We start from the raw sequence: 5334 nt of genomic DNA, 5'->3' as shown, positions 1-5334 counted from the left end.
CTTCTCATATAAAAGGCACCTCCTCCAAAATGGAGGTGCCTGTGCAAGGTTGTAGCTCTGTGTACTTACTCTGCTTCAGCCCTCAGGTCCCGCTGCCAGCCTGACTACCAGTCTAGCCCGCCAGCCTGACTACCTGTCCAGCCCGCCAGCCTGACTACCTGTCCAGCCCGCCAGCCTGACTACCTGTCCAGCCTGCCAGCCTGACTACCAGTCCAGCCCGCCAGCCTGACTACCAGTCCAGCCCGCCAGCCTGACTACCAGTCCAGTCCCCCAGGCTGACTACCAGTCAAGCCCGACAGTCTGCTCACAGCCCAGCCCGCCAGTCTGTCTATGGGCCTGGCCAGTCCGCTTATCCGGAGCCTTTACCTGCCATGCCCACCAGTCAGCCTACCTGGAGGCTCCTGCTTGTTACCTGCCGTGCCTACCAGCCCGTCTACCTGCCTGCCGTGCTCATCTGCTGTATCGGTCAGTCCCTGCCTTCTGACCCGTGGGAGTCACCTGCTCTCATACAAGGACTGGCCCAGAGTAGCACCTGGTCCCTCTGCTCGGTCCTTCCCTGGTTCACGGAGTCGATTGAGCCGCCGTGCGACCTTGGTCAGTCCGAGTTGATACCTAGTTACGCCCCTCTGGTCCCTCCTTGCACCGCAGCACAGAGGTTCCACCACACGGATCCGTAACAAAAGGTGTCAGGAAGCTGGTCATCTCCTCCTACACATCATATCACCAATACAATGCCTGATCAAGCTAAACAATAAAATTATTTCCTGGTCTTTCAATATGTGTAACACTCTTTTTAATGAACAGTACCTGCTATTGCAGCTCAGTCCCATTCACTTTAATGTAGATAAGATGCAAACCCACAGTCAGGAGTGGTGCTGGTCCAAACAAAGTTAGACCACTTTTTCTAATGTTGTCCAGGTTCTTTAATGTTATCATGTAGATACCTGAAGACAGCATGCTAAACAAAACAAGCTTTGTTGTCTCACAATAACAATTGCTTCTCAAAAGACAACAGTCCCTTTGATCATATGATTGTTTAACTCTGTCTGGCTTCTAGAACCAGAGTGATCATCTCTTCTTATGAAGGAAATTTTGTATTCAGCCATACATTATATTAACACAAGTGAATAACTGAACTTGTAGTACATGGAAATGGTGGGTCCAAGAAACTTACAGAAGGGAGTCTGCAGAAAATAACACAATTATCTAGAGCAGTTTCCTGAGCACATTTTCAGATTTTTCCCCAACTTCTACACTACACCAGATGAAGAAAAAAAAGCGACATAGTGTCGCCCTGCACGGTAACAGGACCCCCCCCCCCACTGAAAATAGTATCCTCAAAAATAAAATACATCACACCAGTAATAATATCCCTTAATTAGCCACTACAGTAATAATGTTCCTCATCACGGTCCCATATGTACTCCATTCTGGACCCCACATGTCTTCATCCTGTCCTCATAGGTCCTCCCATCCTGGCCCCATGTGACTTCATCCTGCCACCATGTCTCCATTCTGCCCCCATGTCTCCATTCTGGACCCCACATATCTTCATCCTGTCCTCATATGTTCTCCCATCCTGGCCCTATGTGACTTCATCCTGCCATCATGTCTCCATTCTGCCCCCATGTCTCCATCCTGCCCCCATGTCTCCGTTCTTTCCCCATTTATATCCATTCTACCCCCATTTATTTCCATCCTGCCCATAATGTCTCCATTCTGCCCCCATGTCATCTCCCATTCTGCCCCCAATGTGTCCATTCTGCTCCCATTCTGCCCCATGTCATCTCCCATTCTGACCCCATGTCATCTCCCATTCTGTCCCCATGTCATCTCCCATTCTGCCCCCATGTCATCTCCCATTCTGCCCAAATATCATTTCCCATTCTGCCCCCATGTCATCTCCCATTCTGCCCCATGTCTCTCCATTCTGCCCCCATGTCATCTCCCATCCTGCCCCCATATCTCCATTCTGTCCCCATGTCATCTCCCATCCTGCCCCCATGTTTCTGCATTCTGCTCCCATGTCATCTCCCATTCAGTCCCCTACACCAGATGACCTGGTCTCCACAGTCACCAGACCTGAACCCAATCGAGATGGTTTGGGGTGAGCTGGACCGCAGAGTGAAGGCAAAAGGGCCAACAAGTGCTAAGCATCTCTGAGAACTCCTTCAAGATTGTTGGAAGACCATTTCCGGTGACTACCACTTGAAGGCTGTTCATCAAGAGAATGCCAAGAGTGTGCAAAGCAGTCATCAAAGCAAAGGGTGGCTACTTTGAAGAACCTAGAATATAAGACATATTTTCAGTTGTTTCACACTTTTTTGTTAAGTATATAATTCCACATGTATTAATTCATAGTTTTGATGCCTTCAGTGTGAATGTACAATTTTCATAGTCATGAAAATACAGAAAAATCTTTAAATGAGAAGGTGTGTCCAAACTTTTGGTCTGTACTGTAGGTGTTGAACCTCAGGTTGGGATGGTCCTGCCTCCGCCTCAGAGGGAGTGTCCCTGACGCTGGGGAGCTGGGGAGAATGAGCCGCTCCAGCGAACAGCTCCGGAGCTGAGCTCAGGATCTGTGTCCTGTCACTCACTGAGTACAGCTCTGAAGCGGCTCATTCTTCCCGACTCCTCGGCGTCAGCGGTCAGAGGATTACAGCGGGGGGACATCTCAGGACAGGTGAATATAAGAATTTTATTATTTTATTCTTATTTTTACACAGGGACACTGCGGGAGCAGACTACTACTACTCTCATCATTGTCCCTGCTGGTGCTGATTGGAGCGCCGGCAGGGAACCATGATGAGGGCGGTGTTCAGCACCCGGCGCTTGGGAACAGCGCTAACTGTACTGCTGATTCCCAGGCGCCGGTACATGTCACACAGATGAAACATGGATGTCATCTGTGTGGGACGTTTTGCGGACCGTGCATCTGCAAAAAAACGGACATGTCAGCATGTGGAGCACATGGACACACGGTTCGTGAAAACACACTGCCATGTGCACAGACCCATTAATTTGAATAGGTCTACATGTGTCAGTGTCTTCAGTATGTGTGGAAACTGTCACCACTCGTACTAGAGATACTGACGTGCGAAAGAGCCCTAAAGTGGCAAGGCTGTAATCACGCCCTGGCACCTTGATTGACAGCTTGCTGTGCAGTGGGTGTGTGAAGTGTATTTGTACAGAGCAAGCTATCAGTCAATGTGCCAGGGACTGATTACTGCAAGCTCACTGTGTTGTGTTCTGAGAGGTGACTGTAACCTCTTCCTGCACTGCCCTATTGACTGGAAGCGAACAGCTGCAGGGAGAATATTAATTTTTTTCCTTATACTATTTACTTGCAGATTACCCCTATATCTGCAGGTAAATTGCATTTCTGGAGGTGACAGGTCCCGTTAAGACTGTAATGGGTGTTATACCATTAGACAGAATGCCAGCACCCAATTGCTCTATCAAAGGGAACTCCAAAAATTGGCAAGTGTATTAATTACACCTCATCATTGTTTTTCTGCTATTACTGTAATGAAATGTTTACTTATATTAATAATGGTTAATAATATTACTCAGAATCAGTACTGACATCTACCAGTAGGCTGGAAACGCCACGTCCTGACCAGGCCTCATAAACTCCTGCTGCTCAGCATCTCAGCTGCTAGGAAGAACTCCTTTTCCTTTCTCTATAAAAGATGTACTACTTCCTTAATCTTTACAGATCAAAGAGTAGCAATGTTAAATTTGCAAATTTCTTTTTTGCCATGGCCCCACTATCAGTGTTTGGTCAGTATTTTTTCTCAGGAGTGGGAGCCAAAACCAGGAGTGGGTGATAAATGCAGAATTGGTGATTTGTTTCTATTATACCTTTTCTCTGATTGTTCCTTACCTGGTTTTGGCTCCCACTCCTGAGAAAAAATACTGACTGAATACTGACCAAATACTGATAGTGGGGCCGTGACCTTTTTCTGTAGAATTGAAATATAGAAAGACTTTATTGGAAATCTTGTTGACAAGCACAGTCACATTTGATCAGGTAACAGAAAGATCACACAAGGTTTAGAGAAGCCCAACACATCTCAGGGGGCATTACAATTATTCCAGGTGGACAAGGAATGCAGACGAGGCTGAGGATATCCAGGAAGGAGACCTCTTAGCTGCTCTCTCCCAGGGTGTGCTTGTCAAACAGGTACTCACCCATGCCGTTCTGGGGTACCCCAAGGCGCTTCAGGTTGGTGATGTAGTCTCCAAGCTGATTCATAGCCTTCACCTGTTCCTCCAGGTATTCAGATTCCAAGAAGTCACAGAGATGAGGGTCAACCTTGTCAGTGGCCAATTTGTGAAGATCCAGAAGGGCCTGGTTCACAGTCTTCTCCAACTGTAGAGCAGCCTGCCTCCAGGGTGTTAGCCCACTCATCACGTTCAGGTTTCTTAATGTCCTGCAGGACAACACGACCCCCGCGCTTGTTCTGGTACTTCAGAAACTTCTCAGCATGCTCCCTCTCTTCATGGCTCTGCTCCTTGAAGAATTTAGCCACATGTTCAAGGGCTACATCATCACGGTCAAAGTAGAAGGACATGGAGAGGTAGGTGTAGGAGGCATAGAGCTCCAGGTTCACCATGCGGTTGATGGCAGCCTCGCAGTCGCGGTTATAGTTCTGGCGCACCTGGGATTCCATTGCGGCTTTTTGGTGGTTTGAGTGGCTCAAAAAGGTTGCAAGAAAAAAGTCTTCAGGTACTGAGGAGGAAGGAGCCGGGGACTCGGAGAGGGTTCCGTTCAAGCACTGTTGAAGCAAGAACTCTGCTCAGAGTCAGGATCGTCGTAGAATTTAACTAGATAGATCACTCAGTATTATCGCCCTCATGTGAGGTAATTTACAAAATACCTGATCACTTTCCTTCAAAGTTATACCTGGAAAGCATAACGTTAATAATTCAAGTGTCTGATCTCTTCTCCAAACTTAGTTGTGTTGAGTAACTTACAGACACCAAACTGTGAAAGTCGCACTAGGTCCACGACTGATACACTGTACAAGAAAGGTGCCAGAGAGCAGTAGCCGTGGTCAAGATGCTGCTCCCTTTCACCCTGGCACTTTACAGGAAAGTCGTGTCTCAGACCCAGTGTACTATCTCATATAGAGTGCGTTACACTCACTTGCAGACTGCAGGCCTCTGCTGCCTTCTGGTCTCCATCCTCAGGAACAGCCACACACAAATCAGAGGACACTCAGTTTGTTTTAACACTCACAAGTTTACTGAACAGTTTAAGTACATCCAATTGTAACATACAGTATCGGGCACAGCACCCTCCGGTGTTTGTTTTAGTAATACAGTACA

At 47.6% G+C, this 5334-nt stretch overlaps 1 pseudogene; it reads right to left on the bottom strand.

Moving 5' to 3' along the window:
- Nucleotides 1–3980: 3980 nt before the first annotated feature.
- On the bottom strand, nucleotides 3981–4815 carry LOC141165623 (ferritin heavy chain B-like; annotated as a pseudogene).
- Nucleotides 4816–5334: the final 519 nt, after the last annotated feature.

This window comes from Phyllobates terribilis, unplaced genomic scaffold (assembly GCF_046119375.1).
Source record: "Phyllobates terribilis strain yellow unplaced genomic scaffold, ASM4611937v1 Scaffold_1__5_contigs__length_1240528914, whole genome shotgun sequence".
In the NCBI taxonomy this organism is placed as follows: domain Eukaryota; kingdom Metazoa; phylum Chordata; class Amphibia; order Anura; family Dendrobatidae; genus Phyllobates; species Phyllobates terribilis.
Note: the sequence above shows the minus strand (reverse complement) of the source record. Positions and strands in the feature narration are given on the sequence as shown.